The 20,169-nt window shown below is 51.3% G+C and overlaps 1 protein-coding gene across 1 annotated transcript in view; it reads right to left on the bottom strand.

Moving 5' to 3' along the window:
• TSC22D3 (TSC22 domain family member 3) overlaps positions 1–20,169 on the bottom strand; it is a 58,081-nt gene that overhangs the window by 15,194 nt on the left and 22,718 nt on the right. The gene's annotated exons all lie outside the window — the stretch shown is intronic.

The following is a 20,169-nucleotide window of genomic DNA, read 5'->3' as shown; positions in this document are numbered from 1 at the left end:
ACAGGGCACCCACAGGGAGCAGTAGAGGGTGATGAAGCCCAGGAGGAGGGCAGCCAAGTCTCAGCTGGCAGTAACATCAAAGAGGGATTTCAGGCTAGCAAGCCTGATTCTGAGCAAGTGACAGCCATATAACTGGAACGATGCGGCAAGGGTGGGTCGCAGATAAAAAATCCATCCTGACTAAAAATACCCTGATGACCGTCAACATAAAGGAAATTCTCACCATTAATGTCATCCTTGGGTTTGAAGTCTTGAGGGTCCCTGTTAAAATGAAAGGTCTTTCTCAGAAGGGGAACTATTTAGTTTTTCTCCGGAAAGGAACATGATGACCTGCTCACTGTGGTCCGAATAGTTGGGGGGCTTCTGGGAGAAGTGACCCAGGCTGACTAAGTATATAGACTAGGGGGGTACTGCCTGGGGTGGGCCATACAATGGGTCCTGGCTAACTGGTGGCCTTAGGCTTTCAGGGGACAGGCAAATGTGCCCAAATATTCCTGGACTCACTGTAAAGAAACCAAACTGCCTGAGTGGGCAGCTTTGAGTAGCAGAGTTTATGACAAAGGAGATTGTTTTCTCCTGCTCTTCTTGGTAAACACAAGCAAACTGTTCTGAAGAGGCGGCGAGGAGCAGTAATATATGTATGTCCAAGCCCGACTGGGGGTATCTATCTTCAGTGCTTTCCCGTCTGGGGAATCTTGTTTGCATATGCTCATCAAAGCATCCTCCCTGGAAATCTCCTCCTCAAGTCCTACTGACTCACTGATAAGTTGGCATAGGTGAGAAATGGAAGGCTCTGTGACTGATAAGGGGTTGATGGGTTCTCCTTCCCCGTGGTAATTTCTTTTTACCAAGAGCCTCCTGTTGACCCAAAGGAATGAGTCCAGTGGGGGAAATGCCAGGCAGGAGGTCAGGTTGCTGGGGGGAGCTTTCTTTGGCCATTTTCCACCAGTCTCTGTTGGCAGTTGCCTTCTCTGCCTGTGTAGCAGGCGACCCTGGCGGCAGACACAGTACTCACACCAGAGCTGGCCAGGGCAGCCCTTGCCCCTCAGCACCCCTCTTTCTTGCCCTTGTAAAACTGGCAAAATCTCAGCCCCAGAACCCCACTCTAGCTTGACCAGGTGATGGCCAACTGCTTGATACCAGGCAGAGCTGGGCTGATGGAGGGAGGCAGGGGAGTAGGGCTGGGCAGGTTCCCCCATCCCCGTGGCTCTGTTGTGAGGTGCTGACAGCTGAGAGAGGACCTGAAACCAGTTAGCCTGGGGCTCCCAGCCAGCAGTGTATTTTCATCTTGTTTTGACTGGGACTGTCCTCCTCTGTGTAAACACGTCCATGTCAAGGGGAAGAAAATGTAGAACAGCTTAAAATAGGTGGGTGGAATGCATCCCACCCATGAATCACCAGCTCAGGGAATGCCCTGCAGGTAGGCCTTGCTTTAAGCAAACCTGACATATGAAAACCTTAATTCAACAAGAGGGTAGCGATGCACCGCTATTAGGTCTTGACCTATCACTGAGAGATCTCAAAGCCACATCTGGTCCAAATAATAACTTCAGTAGCTCCCATGTACTGATTACTTAGCAGGCACTGTGCTAAGAGTATATTCATTAGCCTTTTGAACGTTGTCAAGAGTTATGGATAACTGATAGTAGGAATTGGGTATCGTATTATCATTAAGCCCATTTTGTGGATGAGGAAGCTGAGGCCCAGACGGGTTAAGTGACTTGCCTAGAGTTACCTAGCTCGTAGTGGCAGAGGAGAGATGTGAACTTCTGGGGTGTGATTCTAAAGCTCCAGGCTGTCTCTAGCTGGGCATTTAGCTTTGTCTTGAGATTTCTAGGCAGGGCTGCATTCTTGGCATGAATGTCCATTCGTGCTGAGCCCCCTTCATCACAGTTTGCAGGGGAATGATTAACAGGCCTTTATCAGGGTTAGGGTGGGGAAGCCCCCGAGGTGGGGGATGGTTCTTGCCACTGACTAAAGGATTCCCATAAGGGGGGCCCCCCTAGCATGCCAGGATCGGACAGATCTGCATTTCATTTCAGGCCTGGCAGACTGTTTAAGGGCAACTGCTTGACCAGACACAGGGAAGTCCCCTCCTAATTGCAAGTAAGTACAAACTACTCGACACCAGGCTGGGGTAGGGACAAAAAGACTCAGTATAATCCAGTATAAGGAAAGACCAAATGTAAACATGTATTTTGAAAAAAAAGTCACCGATCACAATGTTGGTGCAGGGCTGGCCCCCAGGCTAAACTGTGAAGTAGGAGTGTGTCTTCAGAACCTTCCTGCTTCCTTTTTGGGTACCTTCTTCCTGCCTGTCCCTGCAGGTGACCTGTGCCCTCCTGCTGCCTAGGGTTCCATGGGGCCCCTCACTACTGTTTGCAGCTGCCTGTCTTCCCTAGCAATGCCCCCTTTAAGGGGGACTCTTAGTCTCCCTCCCCCAAATCATAAGTACCCAGCCCATCCTAAAGGACAAATCGGGAGATGTGTTTGTGTAAGTGATAAGTAGTAGCTTAACAGGTTTTCCCCAGATCATGGGGCTCTAACCCTTAGATTTCAGTCAGTGGTACAATTTTAGGCATGGGCGGGGGGTGTGGAGGTGGGCAGAGAACAAGCTGGGTGGGGGCAACAGTGGGAGCGGGGGAGACTGCTTGTCAGTGACCTTCAAATCTTGCCAAGTAGGCCATGTGCTCCTGTCAAGTCTGGGTCTGCGTGGAGGGATAAGCGCTCCACCCTTACACTCATGCTGTATTGTTTCCAGAGCATGGTAGACAGGGCACTGGGATAATAGGAGACAGGAGTCTGGCCTGGTTTTGCCTCTGGCTACCAGAACAACCTTGGAAAAGTCTCATAACCACTCTGAGTCCCAGTTTCCCCTAAATGTAAAATGAGAGGATCAAGGCTGCGAATTTATAGTTATTTGGGGGCTTATTTGATGAATGATACCCCCATTTAGACTGGGAGCTCCATGAAGCCATATACCAAGGGCCTATAACAGTGTATGGCACATAGTAAGTGCTCAACGAATGGAATAATTGAATGAAGGAAGGAAGGAAGGAATGGCAAAAGTGACTTCTAAGGTTGCTTCCAGTTCCAAGAGTCACAGCCTTGATGTCCTCAGATGCAGCTCTTTACAGCTGTGCCTCTGAGTGGAGAAGCCCAGGCCAAAGCCTGGGTTAGGCCTTCAGGCCCTTGCCCTCAGGACCAGAAGGTACAGGGGCAGCCTGCACTGCAGAGGGGCAGGCTCTGGGACCGAAAGCAGTAGGCAAGAGCTTCTGGGAGGCCCAGGAGGCTTGCAGGATGCTGGATGGGGTGGGGGTGCGGTAAGGAATGTAGGAAGGGAAGAGTCGGTCAGGAGAAGTCAGGAGAGTAACTTTTACACAGTTTTCTGTAAAACGGGAAGCTGAGATAAGAGAGACTTGATGGGTGTCTGGGCTGAGGTAGGAAAAGTGCCGAGTTGCATGGTGACTCAAGGTCAGGAGCTGGAATGGGGCCCAGAGCTCTCAAGCCTCTGCTCACCCCCTTGGGACTGGCCTCTGGCTCCAGGCCAGCTCCCTGAATAGCTCCCCTCCCCCACTCAGCCGTCCACAATTCCAGCTTCTTACGCCAACCTGCTTCCCTGTCCAGCTGATGCCTTGGCTGCCCCCTCCCCCTCCCCCACTGAGACGTGAAGTCCTCCCCCAACCTCCCTCCGAGACTCCGGTGCAGTCACCCATTAGACCTCTAGAAGCAGACTTGCCCACCCCCCTTCTCAGCATCGCCCGCATTCAGACTCTGACGCAACTCCTCACCTTCTTACGCAAAAGGCTGCCTCCCTCCCCTCCCCTCCCTTCCTGGCCTGCCCCCCTGCCCTCCCCTCCCCCACCCCACTCCGTGGCCAGGGCACTCTCCTAGGAATACTCCCAGACAATATTCTAAGGCGCTGAGATATTCTCGCGTGTCCCCACTCTTTCCTCTAGCACCCTTTCACGTTTCAACAGGAGCCACAGTTTCAATCCAGGAGAATGAATCTTTAAGAGTGAAATTTCAGGTATTAGTGAGTGGAGAGAGAGAGATTTATGGGGCAGGGGTCTTTCCCAGAATTCCTGATATAACGCTGTGGAGGTGGTTACCTCCATACTCTGGATGCTCGTTAGACCAATTCTGTCTTTTGCTGCCCTGGGATTTGGGAGATCAAAGTTCTGGTCCCATCTCTGCCATTAAAACTGTCTGTGTGACCTTGGGTAAGTCATGTAATCTCACTGAGTCTCGGTTTCTTTATCTGTCAAATGGGAGTAATTACCCTTGCCCTACCCACCTCGACAGGGGTGTTTTGAAAATTAAAGGAGATGTGTGTGTGTGGTGTGTGTGTGTGTGTGTGTGTGTGTGAGAGAGAGAGAGAGAGAGAGAGAGAGAGAGAGAGACCACTAACTGCAAGGCCCGGGACAAATATCAGGGATTACTCATTCAGGTTACTTGGTACAGCCCTTTTTACAAAAATGCCAGTGTGCCTTTGGCCTGCCCCCTTCCTCTGTTTCTCCTCAAGGGCTTGGGCCTTAGCCAAATCTGGTCTCCTGTGTAACTCTGCCCAGCTTTGAGAACATCTCCCGCCCCTCCCCCAACCCCTCACCACCCATCCTGTTGCCCTTAGGCCTTCCTTCACCATCCAAGGGCCTCTTGCCACACTCTCTCCCTCTCTCGCAGCCCAGGGCCCAGGGCCATCCGTGTGCGCCGAGTGACCCTGCTCTCCCAGCCCTGACCTCAGCCCATCCCCATCAAAGCTTTGAAGAGGAAGGACTCTGGGGCAGGGGTAATGACTGAACTTGATGATTTGCTACAGAGGCTGAGCACAACGCAGAACACCCAGCATGCGCTCCAGAAACACATCATTGTTTGGTTGCGTGTGCTGAGGGAGACCTGGGGGTGGAGTCTGCTTTGGGGCTCCTGACATCGCGCCAGATAGGCAACTGCTCCACCTCTAGATCCGCCAGGCCCCGCCCGCCTGGTCTTCCCACCCATCTTCCCCTTCACCTCTCAACCCAGAGAATGTGCTGGGCTCTTTCATCTCCAGGACCTGCAAGCTAGAATGTGATTTGGGGCCTCCCTGGCCTAGCGCCACTGAGTTTCTCTGGTGACCCCACCTTTCCCCCAGGGATAAGAGGCTGACAGCAGTTTGGGGCACCCTCTGAATTTCCCAGCATAAGCAATCAGCTCTCTCTGAACGCCGTACCCAGGAATCTTCTCACCTGAGGAAACCTGGGTTTCCCTCTTCAGAATTAGGGGCTCCTGGGATTTTCCTAGGGGCTGGAGAACAATGCTTACCACAGTTCAGCATGGACCTAATAGCTCTGCTCCTATATTAGGTTGACAGCAGTCCCCTTGGCTGGAATGTCTCTTGGTCTAGCAAATACTAGAGAGGGTTTCTTCTAAATGGTGGGGGCAAAGCCCTTACTTTTATCCTTCAGGGCTTCGTTTCAACCCTCCCCTCCCCAAAGGAGGAAATTAGAAGCAAAAGGTGACCTTGCTAGGCCTTGGCAGGGAACTGGTGACAGGGCGGCAACACAAGGCCTTATTTTGTTGGCCCCTGCCACCTGTCTCCCTCCCTCTGCCTGCTGCTGGGGCCCCATGTTGGCAGGCAGGTGGAGAGGAGGTGGAACTCTCTGGAGAGGCCACCTGGGAAAGCTGGTCTCATAATGAGAACCTCAGTCACCTGGAATTGGTTTTTCTTCACTCCATTTTTTCCCCTAAGAGGCTAACAATTCCAATCAGGGATTTGTTTAAGAGCATCCAATGAATGGGGCAAAGGTCACACAAGAGTACTGGGCTCTGAATCAGGAGAGAGACCAACTTTTGCTCCTGGCCCTGCCGTGACATTGTTCTGTGACCGCAAGCTGGTTGAATTCCCTCTCAGGCCCTCAGTTTCCCCACCTGTCCAGACTCTATCTCTGGTCCTGGGCAGGGATCAGCGATGTATAAAATCCAAGGGTGTCAAATACTTAGTGATGGGCCCCTGAACCCTCTGTCCTCTGTGGAAGAAGCCCTGCCAATTTGAAAGTGTTTCCATTCCCCAAACTCCACTTGGAGCTTACCCTTTGGTGAGTCCACTGTAGCAGTCACCACCCTTAACATCTGGTCCAGGACCCACTCAAGACCTCTGTGCCAGGCGGTGGCTTCTTAACTGGCATGCCCGCCAACCAAGGCCCCCCTCACTGAACATGCATCCATGTCCCTCCCTTCCAATCTCTCCTTTGAGATGACCTCGCCCTGCCTCTTCCTCCCAATTCTCCTTGCCCTCCTTTCCCCCCAGCTCACTATTGCTCTGGGAAAACCATCCTTTCTTTTCTCCTGGCAAATATGTCAGATACACACTGGCTGGCTTCCTCCTTAAATGGGCAATTCTCCCCTTTGGCCTACTTGGCATTGTCTGACCTCTTTTTGTTGTGTTTTGTCTTCCCACATATTCAGAGAGATGGAAGGAACCTTGAGGATCAACTAGTTCCAACCCCTCCTTTTATAGGCAAGGAAACTAATTTGAATACAGCAAATGACTTGCCCAGGGTCACACAGCCAGGCAGGGGCAAAGCCAAAACTCCATCCAGGTCTACCTGATTCTGGGGCTTCTGCTCCTTTACTCTGCTCCCTTACCCTTCAGGTAAGGCCTTAGCCCACCAGCTGCCATTCCCCTCTCTTTCTCCAAATGCACCTATTGCCCATGTCACACCGCTGAGCACTGATTCTATTCCCTAATTGTTTCCCATGTGTGTATCTAGGTTTCCCAACGAGAAAGTAGTCTACGGGGGCGGGAGCTAACTCATTCCTCCCACTTGAATGAGGCACAAAAAGGGGAAGTGAGCCACCTAAGGTCATGCAGCTCTTCAGTGGTAGAACTGGGAACCAGATCTAGGTCTCTGAGTCTCCACTTGGGGCCTCTTCCCACTATACCATGATGTGGTGCACCTCTCTTTTTATCCCATTTTTCCCGTTCTGTACTGTACTGGGATGTTTCATTCTTGCTTCTTCTTTATATTCTTATCCTCCTTCTTAACTTCTGCATTTCTCACAAATCTGCTGGATTTTAGAGCTGGAAGGGACCTCGGGGATCATTAGTTTCACCTATCACTGCACAGATGAGGAAACTGAGACCAGGAGAGGGGAAGTCATCTGCTCGAAATCAGACAGCTAATTAGTAGCCCAGCTGGGAGCCAAGTCCAAGTCACCAACTCTTAGTTCAGCGCTCTTTCAACCACCCTCTTCCTGTCTGCACTCTTTGCCAAGAGTCCTTCTTGTTTGGAAATCCCCCCTCCTCTGCCCTCCAGGTCCTGCAAGATCTGAGAGTGCTTGGGCCCAGGGTCATAGAGCATCATTGGGGAAAGGTAGAAGGAGCAGAGGCCTGGAACTGCCCATATCCTCCCACTTCCCACCCTGGGAGGCCCCAGCCTGGCCTTGCCGAGAGTGGTGACTACCAAGTATGTGTTGAGATAAAGCAATAGCCTCTCGGATTCTCAGTTCATGGCCTAGACGGTGGCGTCAAAGCCCGAGCCGGCTGCAAAATGAGGTCAGTTCACTGTCCTCCCAATGGAAAAATCTTGTAAAATCAATAGCACTTATAACGTCAACAGACCCGGAGACCTTTCCTGTTTATTTTTTCCTTCTTTCTCACCCACCCTGCTGTGAAGGCATAGACAACACAGGAATCTGGCAAGCGAAGCTGCAAAGGCCAGACCATAGCTCCCAGAGCCCCTGAACCGAATGGGGAGGGGTGGGTGCATGTTAAGGTATGAGTGACTTGTGAAGACCCCGGCCAAGGCCCTCCTGGCTAACCCTCGGGCAATGCTAATCAGATCCTAGGCCCTCCTTGGTAACTGGCACCTGGTTGGGAATAATCAGAAGCTGTCCGGAGCTCCAGTAGTGATTCTGGAAGCTCGGCCCTACCCCAGCTTTGCCACACTGGGCCTTCACTAAGGAAGAGAATAACTAGAAAGCCAATTAGACAACACCATGGGGCCTTCCTGCACTGGGAAGTGTCTGAGGCCCTCAGACTGGAGTGGATGTTGGCCCTTTTCCCAGACATCCTTCCCCCAGCCCCAGTGGGTGTATACTACCTTCCCTCCATGCACACAGAGAGTGGCTGCCCTCATGCTGTTATTTGCATGGTCACAAACAGGCTTCTTCCTCCTGCCCCGAAACTGGTCCTGAAACCAGACCACAGAGCCTGAGCCTGACATTTCTTCTATTAAATGCTGTCCTTTATATGAAAGTACTGTGAATTTATTCCAACCTGGATTCATTTCACAAATATTTACTGAGCGCCTACTCTGTATCAGACACTGGTAGCTTCTATCGACTGTGTTTTGTGCAGTTGAAGACTGCTGTACCTCACAAGTTCCAAACGAGCATGTAGGGTCAGATGAAGCTCGGGGGTCAGCTGCGAAGGCAGGTCCTGAGAGTAAGCGTGTACCATAGTGTGGGTCTCTGCACATCGGGGATACTGAGGCATGGGCGCCTAGGGTGGTGAGCTGGGAGATGCCACTTCTACACAGACTCCTAGGACCAGGGACAAACCTCACACACCAGAGAAGTTGTCCTGGGTAGCCGCAAGAGGCAGAGGTGAGGACAATCACAGGGCCTTCCACGGCTAAGGGACAGCTGTGCGCTCCACCCTCAGTCCTTGCCTGTTGACCTCGCAAGCAAGGCAAAGGACAGGACATTTTGGAAGGAGCGGTGCTCTCTTTTCTGATATGTCCCCCGGGCCCCTGAGTTTGGTTCCCTTGCTGGTCAAGAGGTATCCAAGGCATTTAAAGGCAACTAGGTATTTCTTCAGGGGACAGTGTTCCTGGTTAAACACCCACCCCCTACCTCCCAAGTGCATGAACTTGACTTTGCAGCTCATCTTCTCCTAGGCAAGGTCTTGGTCCTGGGCCTGGTCCCCCAACCCTGCCCTCTGGGTGATCTTGCTAAAGGATGCCAAGGGAGTTGGTGGCAGGGGCTGGGAGCAGAGCCCAGGTTTCCCGGATCCTGGCCTGGCACTCTTGCCACCAGATCCCACTGCCTCTCCCTCTCTTCTCTTGCCCTTTGTGCTCTGTCTGCACCGTCTGGAGGCACGTGCCCTGCACCCCACTAGCTTTCACTGCATGAGATATTTCTGTCCGACACCAGTCAGCAGTTCAACCATATGGGGCATGGGGAGTCTGGCTGTCTGCTGCCCGTGGGGCCAGGCCCAGGTGGGGGAGGGGGAGGGCGGGTCGCTCTGCTGGTCTGGGATCCACAGAGCTGCAGCCCTAATGCAGTCATTTTTTTTCCAGGGGCCCTAAGTGGGGCCCCTAAGCTTAGCATCCCAGGGCTAGGGCTAGGTCACTGTGGGTCCCCACTCCCAGGGCTGTTGCTACGATACTGGGTTCTACAAGTGCTGAGTGGCACTGCCGGGGCCGGATGCAAACGGCATGCAGCAGGGTCTAGCTGTGAGCCAGTTGGCCAGCTGACATTTCAGGGTCCAAAGAGCTTGTGTGTACTGGACAAGCTGTTTATTGTGGTCTTGGCACTGCCCGGCCCTTCAGACAGCAACAAATGCTCCCAAACTGGGAAAGGAGAGGAAATAAGGAGACAGCCGTAGCCAAAGAAGACCTGGAATCTCTTTCCTCACACCATTTGCTCCCTGCAGCTGACATGGTGCTGGTGCCAACCATCGGAAGTGCCCCTGTGAGGGTACCGGAGGGGGCAAGCCCCACAAACCTCCATTCGTGAAGACCTACATTGCAAATCATGTACATGCCCACATCAGCATCCTTCCGACTGCCCAGCTCTCAGAGGCCGCTGCTGAGGGAAGGTTGAGCAGTCAGAAAACACTAGGAATGAGAAATCTTGATGTCACAAAGTTTAAACACGCAGAAGAACTGGTACCCCAAGGCTGAAGGTTCTTGACACACACACACACACACACGGAAACACACACATGCGCGCGCGCGCACACACACACACACACACACACAATCTTCAGAGAGATAGTTATCAACAGGCCATGATAGAAATGGTCATTTCGAGTCTTAGCCTGGTTTTTTAAGTTACACTCAGGGTTGACAACACGCTGGGGAACATGCAGCAAGGGCATGTGTATTAGAGCATAGGGTGGGTGGACAGATGAGACATAGGAGACCCCAAATGAGGGAAGCTGAGAAGCCAGAGTCCAGAGAAGTTGTAGGAAAGGTAGAGTTTCCCAGAAGACATTTGGCCCTATCCACGCCTGGGAGTCTAGTCTGGCCTATGGCCTAAGGAGAAGCCTTACTTGGGAGGGACGGAATCAGGGATAAGCGGTTGAACTCGGCCTCAGGCTCTTGACCTCCATACCTTGTTCCACCCAAGATTGTGGCTGCCAGGGCTGGACAAATGGAACTGCCAGAGTGCCTTCTGAGTGTCTTGGTCAGGGCCTCCAGTTTGTCTATGGTTTAGCGCATAGTCAGTCTTATCAGCTCAGCTGTGCATGATAGATGCCTCCAATACACACACACACACACACACACACACACACACACACACACGGTAGCAGTAATGAACACCAGCAGTTAACATTCATTGAGTGCCTACTTTGCACCAAACATAGTTCAAAGCACTTCATATACAGTACGTATTTTATCTCAATTAACCCTCCCCAGTTTACAGAAGGGGAACCTGAGGTCCAGAGAGACGAAATAACTTACTCAAAGTCCCACCAGGTAGAGTGGCTGAATAGGGATTCAGTAGAGGTCTGGCTGACTGCAAAGCCTGTGCTCATTAAACTACAGGGCCCTTGTGACTAAGCATATGACTGTGCCCATTTATACAAAAAGCTTCAGGGAAGGAAGGAAGAGAGGGGTAAAAGGGAAGATTGGAGAGCTGGGCCTTGGAGAAGAACCACAATGGTGGAGGAGATGGTGGGCCATGGTGTGAAAGAGGGAAGATGGGCAGCAGAACGCCCACCAGATGCCAGAAGCTAAGATTATCTAAGTTTGCAACCTCACACCTCTTGGGAACCCCCAAGGCCCCCCATCATGGTGCTTGCCCTCACACCAGTACTCACTCAGTAAAACTGCTAAGGAGCAACCTTGGGGAATACACACAGACCAAGTTGCTGCCTCCCTCTTGGTAAGACCCAAGCTTTAAAGTGGTTTCCTCAGAGGCCAGGTCACCAGACATTACTTAAGCCCCCAGCACGTGGCAGGCACTAGGGGGATAGAGACAAACCCAACAGGCACCCTGCCCTTGAGATGTGGCAGGCTGGCAGAGGAGATGTTAGATTGGCCTTGAGCCACCCCCAGGGGTTAACTGGGGCTAACGGTGCGGGCTGTGCACAGTCAGGGAACAGAACGAAGCCCCTGGGTCTCCCCAGAGACAGGGCTGCTGCCTTTAGCTCCACTCACAGAGCTAGGCAGTCCAGCTGGCACCATTCTCCACTGGGTTGCTTCTACAAACGTAGCTCGGAGCAGCCTTTCAGGGCTGTGCCGGGACACTTTAGCTGACACACAGGGAGCCTGAAATGGGTGAGGGCTGGGGGAAGTGGTGAAGCCACAGGAGGATACCCTCGCCCTCTCGTTCCTTAGCTTCTGCCAGTGGGCCTCCCACCTCCAGCAAGGGGAGAACACTCTTCTTCAGAGCTCTCCCCCACCAGCCCATCGTCTCCTCCCTTCCTGGGAAGCCCAAGGCTTAGAGAAATGAATCCAAGTAATTAACTAATTAATGAATATGGATGGGAAAGTTGCTGAGGTTGCTGGAAAACACCCTGTTGCAGCCAACACACACAGCCCAGCCAGGCACCCGCCTCCCAGCATGGGTGAGAAGGAAGCTCCGAACGACTACTCGACTGTATCTCCCCAAGGCTCCAGCTGCATCAGAAGCACCCGCCACCCAGCAACCCCTAGCCCGATGCCAGAAGACCTGCCTCTAGACGGCACATCCCCTTGCAATGACAGCCACCACCACCCCACTCCAGCTGGGGCTGCGATCTGCTCAGTTACTCGGCATCAAGGGTACTCTGTGGTCCAAGGAAGTCCGCCTGCGGGCTCTCCCAATGCAAAGTGCAAGGCTGCAGGAGATGGATGGATGGAGATAGGAGAAGGGGAGAGAAAAGCAGAAGGAGCAACCAAGAGGCACACACAGCTGGCAGGAGCCCATCTCCAGCTGTTGGGCGGGCTGTTTCCTTTGATAAAGCACTTGGCAGTACTCCCAGTTCTGTAGTTTCTGGCCTGCGAAAGCACACCCGGAGCACAAGCCTGCCTGTGGGAGGACTTCAGCCTTGCTTTGTTTTCTTTCTTTCTTTCATTTTTTTAAGCTTTAGAAGATGCCCCTCCCCTTCCAAGGAACCTCATCCCTCCCCCACACCTGGACAAAGTGAAGTTGTACCAACAGGTGATGTGGGCTGGGCTGCCAGCTGGTCGTCATAGAAAGTCAGTGCCACAGAGGCACAGGGGTGTGCAGTGAGGCCTAGGCCTGTGTGTGTGTGTATGTGTGTGTGTGTGTGTGTGAGAGAGCGAGAGAGAGCGAGAGCGAGAGCGAGAGCGAGAGAGAGAGAGAGAGAGAGAGAGAGAGAGAGAGAGTCTGTGTTTGTCTGAGAGGCTCTGCTTGTTTGTTGTGGCTGACACTGCCTTCTGTGTGGCACACCATCACTGGTCTCCCCACCTAGCATCCTTCCAAGCTACTAATGTTTCCCCAGAAAGCACTGGGAAATAGGAGTCCCGCGGTCACGTGATCACACAGAACAACACGCCCTCCCTCAAACCCCTGGTCCTGTGGCTTTGTGGAAGCCAGTCTCCTCCGGCCCATGTGAAATGAGGGGCCGGGCTTGAAGGCCTCCCAGGTCCCTTGGAGGAAGCAGAGCAGGCGCTGTAGCAGAGCCCCTGTCCCCTCGTCTCCCCCAGGCTCATCGACAGCCTAATGACAAGCCGCCCCCAGGCCCCAGTGTCCCAGATCCCTGAGGGGAAGCTCATCGCCCGCCCGCCTGCCCGGGAATGGCACGGGCTCCTCGTGGGGTCCCCAGAAGCCCCCACTCCCCGAGGGCCCCGAGCCAGCACCCACTCCCACACCCAGTCCAACCCCGGGGCCCGGAGGCCGGGTCTCTCAGGGGGCCACTCAGCTCGCTTCGCAAGGCTGCCTCCCAGGGGAGGAGGACCGGCCGGGAGGAGACACACAACTTCCTCCGCAGCCAGAGGGGGAGGCCCGGGGCGGCCCTGAACCACCGACCCGCCGCCCCACCGTGTTCACGGCCCAAACCGAGGGGCCGCTGGCCCTTAGCCATGGGAGAAGCCAGTCGGGAAGAAGCAAACATGGAAACAAACACAACCTGGGAACTTTGGACCAGCTTCCAAACTGAAAGTCCTCAAATATACCTTGGCCGCCCCCTCACAAAAGAAGCATTTGCCTCATGAGAAAACCTAGGCACTTAGACTGCAGGATGGCAGAGCCAGAGCACCTCGGGGGATCATGTCGTCCAACCATTTCATCTTATGTATGGGGAAACTGAGGCCCAGAGTGATGTGGAGACTTCTGCTGGTTAGCAGAAGAGCTGGCACTAGAAGTCAGGGCACTAGCCCAAAGAGTTCTGGGTCCTGGCCATGGTTGGAAGACGATATGCCAACCCAAGACCCAAGTAAGAATTCTGGGATCCAGAAGCTCTGAGTTGACATGGGCAGGGTAGCCCGGTGAGCTGAATGTGGCCATGAGGCTGGTGTGGGTCTGTGAGCACTTTAGATCCCTTTCACCTGTCAAGGGATATGCCTGTTGATGTTATGGGGCCATGTGGCCATCACACCTGGGGCTCAATGTCAAGTCGGAGTTGGGTTGGGGACCCCTGCTCTTTCTTGCCTTCACCTTTTCTAGAGTATTCTTCCTACCAGGGCTCAAGCTCTGGAGGGGGAAGAAACTCAGCCATAGTTTCTCCACCGGTTGGGGAGGGCAGTATGGGGGCAAGCCTAGGTATGTGGCTTTTGCCACCTCTTTGGGATTCAGAGCCCACCTTGCTCCTTCACAGCCCAGGTATAATCCTCCAGTTGTGAACAGGGAAGAAGAAGTGGGTAGGCAGGAGTGCCTATCAGCTTCAAGAAGGTAATAAGCCCTAGATAGCTTTCTTAACTTTGAGCAAGCTCTGGGGCCAGATTGTAAGCAGATGGCAAGGCCCACAAGGCTAAGCCTGGCATGCTCAGGCTGAAATTATATCGACTGCGTCTGTCTTCAAGCCATGCGCTGGGGCTGAAGCTGAGCTGACCCCACCCCCTCTGATGTAGCCAACCCTCCGCTACTAGAAGCCACTAACCCTTCACTATGGCCAGTGTGGAAACAGCACGTGCTGTTTTCCGAGACACAGTTACCTGGATATCTGCGAGAAGCTCCATTAACATAAAGAGCTCAGCATGGAAGACAATCATGCCCAAAACTTTCAATACTTAAACACATGCTTTAGAACCTACTTTAACCACTTCCATTCCCCCTTGTTCTTGCTGAGGGCTGTGGTATTCAAGTGACAGTTAGAACAAGGTCCTTCTTGATCCCACTCATGAAGTTCTGCACCGAGATTCCAGACAGTTACATTTACCACTTAATTCCACCCATCACTTTACAGAGACCATCATTTTATAAGACATTTTGCTATGTGTTATTTTACATCTGTGGACTATCTCTATCATTGTTCTGGAGTGATTTCTGTGTGTAATCTATCTCCCCAGCTTGATCCAAAGCTCCTGATGGGTGGGAAGCGGGCCTTTGGTGGCTTTTTCTCCCCTCCTCCCTCTCCCTGTAGCACTCAGGACAGTGGTGTGGCCAAGAGGATGGTCTCAATAGTGCTTGTTCAACTCAATAACAACAACTGGGGAGGCCAGCATAATTTCTGAATTCATCGGCAGGCGCATCCAGTGATGACGGAAATCTGCAGCTGGATGTATCCGCTGCTGTAAAGAAAGAGCTATTCTTGAAGGGAGGGTCACCCAAAGCCAGCATGTCAGTTGACTTAACTACCCCCTCCCTGTCCCATCTTGATGAAACAACAACTAAGCAGTTGGGACAAGGGTGGGGTGCCTCACACCAAGCGGCCATTAAGCCGAGGAGCTGGACATTCCGTTTCCCAACATCCTCTATTCTGTTTCATCCATCTCTTTGGAAACAGGGTGTTAGGCTTCTTTCTAGGCTCGTTTCCACAAGTGACAGTCTCCCTGCGTCTAGCTGTGGGACGACAGTGGACCCAGATTGAATTATTGATAGGAAATTATTTGAAACTAGAGATCATGTTTGTTCATTAATGGTTATTAACGTATACCTTGTTTATGGGTTTACCTAGGGGAAAATAAAAGAGGACTGGCTTTGATGGTGGATACACATTTATGGATGGGAACCTTGAGTATTTAGGAATACTTTTCCTAAAACACTCATTCCAATCAGAACTGTCTCTAGGTTTTCCTTCTCTCCTGTTTCATAAGTGGCCTCACCAACTGAGTAGCTAGAAATCTTTCATTTCTAACAGGAGGAATACAGAGGTAGCCTGGAGACCTATGTTATAGCTGAGATTGAGAATTTAGCTAATATCTCTAACGAGTGAGCTACTTACTATTAACCCGGTCATTAATTAAGGTCATGTTTGCACTTCAATTGTCAGCCCCAAACATCTGTTTGTTTAAACCGAGGTCACTTCAGTTTATTACAGTTATAGCCACTAGTGAGATAATCTGCTTAGATTTCACAAGTATGTGTGAATTGCCTACCTCAGCCCTTATTTTCACAGAATAAGAGTTCTCTTGAAGGCACAGGGTCAGACTTAAGATAATACATGATCTTTCTTCTCAATAGAACTAAAAACAAGGCTTTAATTAAGTCACCAAAATTCTCGGATTGAATATCTATATTACATTTCTTAATGATGTTAATCTGTCCAAGGGTGACCCACAGGATTCCCATTGATCCAAGAACAATCTTTAGGCAGACATTTTATTGGCTCGGAGATTGTTTCCCGATCATTCAGCACTGCCCTTCTCAATGGTGGAGTCACCCCCACTTTGTTGATAGAGACTGCAGGTGGCCTGGGAGAGGGGGGGCAGTGGGGAGGGATGATAGAGATCATGAAACAGAGAAAGGGGGGGAATGCAGAGGCAGAGAGCTTAAAGAGGTCTGTGAGTGGAGAAAAGGGAATAGGGGCCAAAATGGTTCTCCCAGGCAAGCCTAGGACTTGAGGAGAGTCCAGACATATACACCCTCACAAACCCTCACCACACACACACATACACACACACAGAGGCACACATGCCTCTTTTACATATACCTTCCTCACCCTGACTCTCAAGTCCCAAATACAGGAATAGGCTCAGATGGAGTTACACACATATGTCACACACACAAGAACACCAACCCTCCCAGATGCCATCTTTCCAGCTGTCCCTTCACGAACACAAGTGTCCCTCCCCATCTACACATAAATATATTTACCATACATTTTCCATACCTTTTTTTGCATACGATTTGAACATATTTTTATGTACATTCCACATTACTACCCAAACTCCCTCCACACAACCAAGTCCTCACATATGTACACAGCTACACACATACACACACTCATACACATCTTCCTTCCCATCAGAGGCCAAAAAAGTCTGTGCTCAATAAATTCTAGTGCTTTCTTCCTTGGTGGGTAGGATTTGAAGAAGTGGCTGGATAGCCAGGTGAACTAGAGAAGTGCTTTTCCTAGCATGGTTCTTAGCATGGTGGAAAAGTCCATCAAGGACATTTGAAATCCCTCACAGAGTTCACTCCCTTGGCCTATAGACAAGACACCAGCGGTAACCTTTAGCAGCTGCCAAAAGCATCTAAGACTCTCTTAGTTCTGCTATGCTAGCTGACCTTTGCAAAGAATCCTGGGTATTTTGAACCAAGAACATTTAGTATAAGAAACAAAACAAAACAAGACAAAAATAAAAATCTTTCCCTGACATTTAAGAACAATACTAAAGTGTCTGTGCAAATTCACCTGGCAGGCTTGGCCTGTGGCAAGATGGCAAAGAAGGAAAAGTTGATTTTAAAGCCCACCAGCCCTGGATGTCCTCTTGGAGCCTGTCCCCATCCGCCTCCCCATACATGCTCTGGAATCTCATTGTCCCCCACCAGGCTGCCTCTGTTCTGGCCAAAGAAGACTAGAACTGGGAAAAGGCTTTTGGATTCGACAAAAAGGAAGTGATGAGCAAGCTGAGAGTGTGCAGTTAGTCTATTAGATCTAAGATCCAGGTGGTGGGCACTGTGATCTATGCAGTGCCATCTGCATAGGAAGTTTACGGTCCAGTTAGTTTCTATCCAAGTCCCACCAGCCTGCCCATTAAAAAGTTGAAATGTGGCTAGGCTGAAAAGCAATCAGATCTGTTATTGACACTGTTTCATTCTGAATAGCACAGAGGACTAAAGGCTTTCTTTACTTAGTTCATTAGTTAGCTAACAAGCATTTTCCAAGCACCTACTGTGCATGGAGCACTGTCCCAGACACTCGCTCTTGCCATTGCTGCTTCTGCTATTTAATTTCTGAATACAGGCTGTTGCCAGACATCCAATTTTCTGAGTGCTTGCTCTGACAGGGAACAATGACTAATGAACCAAACATCAGGGAGGGCCCTCTGATCTCCAGCACAGAACATGTCCATAAAGGCAGAGTCTAATTTGTTCAGCAAGCAGCTGCCAATTCTTCTGGGATCTTAATTACCTGGAGCAGTTTATATGGGTGAATCCCCTTGGGAGAGAAACCCTGAACTCCGTCTTTCTCACATCCTATCATACGCCAGGCCCTACAAATGGCTTTAACCCCCAGCCACTGCACATGGGTACAAAGTCCAGGCCACGGTGGTTAACCAGACAGGCATTCCGGCACTGCACACGACCCTCCTTCACACCTCTACACACACACACACACACACAGCAGCAGCAGTGGGTTATAGCGGAAAGCACTCTGGACTGCAAGTTAGGAGATCTTGGTATCAACCCAGCTCTGCCTCTGCTTCTCTGTGTGACCTTGGACAAGACTTTTTCTGTCTCTGGGCTTCTGTTTCCTGTCCTATAACGTGAGGGGTGGGACTAGATGATCTCTGTGGACCTTTCCGGTTCTAGGACTTAACATTCTACTTCCTGAGCCCCAAGAGAGCTGTGTGACCAGGTCAGGTTTGTAAAATGGGGATAAGACAAGATGGGGGCAGTGGTCGACTCAAGCAGTCACCATCATGGAGAAGGGGATATCTCCTTGGGTCGGCCCCTCCCAAAGTTCCACACTATTTCTGAAAAGTTTCACAAACCAGGCTGGGGGATCTGGTGGCACTGTGGGCTCTGCTGCTCCCTTCAACCTCATCTCCCTCCCCCATCATTTCTTTTTAACCCTTTTTCCAACTCTCATTCCTTTTAACCAGGCTTTCAGCTCATCCTGACTAGTTCCCTTTAGCAAGCTCTTCAGAGAGACGGATGATTAAATGGTCTTGAGAGTCTCCTGAGTCTGTAAAATGTAAATAACAGTCCCTGCCCTGGCGGCCTTCACAGGCTTTCCAGAGGATCAAATAAGATAAAGTCTGTAAAAGTGCTTTGGAAATTGTCAAGTGCTATGCAAATGCGAGGGATTATTATTAATGACGGTTGGGGAGGCAGCCACGTGATGCAAGGGGGAGCAGAGTGTCAACTTGCCTGCTCTCCTCACCATCTTCGCTGGGTGAAGGCACTGGTGTTGCCAGCCAGCTTGTAGCCAACTAACACATCAGTAGGGGTGGTTCTTTGATTAGCGTTACCCCCCATTGTCCCCTAGTAGAGTTCAGAACCAGAGGAAAGAGGACAAGGAAGGAGTAGGTTGATCTGGATATACAGAGAGTAAGGCCTAGGGTAGTGATTTTTTTTTTCTTTCAAAAGCGAATCCTTTCTTTCAAACAGAGTCTCACATGGAAAACCCAATTTATAAAACAGATGAAAGCAGAGCTACTCTAGTTGAAGTTGAGATGAGGCCCATGGAGTCCCACTGGCTGGGCTCTCCGCTTGCCCTCGAGATCACTCTGGTGGCTCCCCAGGGCTCCAAAAGGAGCACATTGGAAAACTGGCAGTGTCGAGCAGGAGCTCTTGCCTGGCACCCAGTGCTCCAGACATCCAGGGGGCAGCCACAGCCTGGGCACTGGAGTGATGGGGGTACAGGACATAGAGAAGGGGAGTGAGAGAATGCTATAGAAAGGCAGACAGAGTTGGGGGCAACACCTTTTGTTTACTCAGCAGCTTTGTCTAGGGTCCCAGGCCGGCATTCTCGGGTTACCCTAGAATGGGGCTGCAGTTTTGTGAATCAGTGCTGGAAGGCCTACGGAAAAACATGGGTCTAGAAATGGTAAAACAAAGGATGGGACCAAATGAACGTGAGCAGGGCTCCTGCTTTCTTATTTTGCTTTGAGGCGCAGGGAGTGTTGGGCCTGGTCAGGATTGGAGTCCAGAAGCCTGAGACATAGAACAAGGAGAGACAGCTGGGGAGTTGGGGGGTGGGGAAAGAGTAGGCTCCCTCCTGGAGCGCTTGCTCCATTTTCCCACCCTCCCCACCCAAACAGGCTCAGCGACAGGGCACAGCTGACTGACTAGGCAGAAACCGATCAGATACTGCAGGTACAGGCTGAGGGTTCCAGGCCAGATAGGGGTATGTGTGTCCAAGACTTTCACACAGCCAGGACATGGGTTGTTGCTTACTCCCTAAGGCAGATGGAACAGTGTCAGGGATTTTGTTTGAGTCGCTGTAACTGGGAGGATATAATAATAATAATAAAAAAATCACCTTAGACTAAATGATGCTGGCATCCGAGAAACATCCGGCGCTGGTATTTCTATATTATTCAGGCCGTTTGCAAAAGCCCAGCATCTTTCTCTCTGTGGAGATTCTTATTCCACATGTGTCTTCCCCTGATTCCTTTTGCACATGTGGTGGCCTAGAGCTCCTTCTCAAATTACCCTGAGGTAGCTGCTACAGAGACACGTTTGCTGTGCCAGGGCTGAGCAGGAAATGGGTAACCCAGAGCAGAGGATCAGCGGCAAAAGCCATTTGTGCTCGAAGGAAACGAGAGCATTTGGAATTCCGGTGTGCTTGGGCGGAGGGGAAGAGGTCGTTACACGGGCCCAGACAGCCTTTGTCCCTGCTCTTCTGGAAAGGAGCAGTGGGACCATCTCGAAAAATGTGTTGGATGAGAGAATCACTTGGCT

The sequence above is a fragment of the Delphinapterus leucas genome, chromosome X (assembly GCF_059928025.1).
Source record: "Delphinapterus leucas isolate spDelLeu-1000000601 "Yukka" chromosome X, BTC_Dleu_Yukka2, whole genome shotgun sequence".
NCBI lineage: Eukaryota > Metazoa > Chordata > Mammalia > Artiodactyla > Monodontidae > Delphinapterus > Delphinapterus leucas.
Note: the sequence above shows the minus strand (reverse complement) of the source record. Positions and strands in the feature narration are given on the sequence as shown.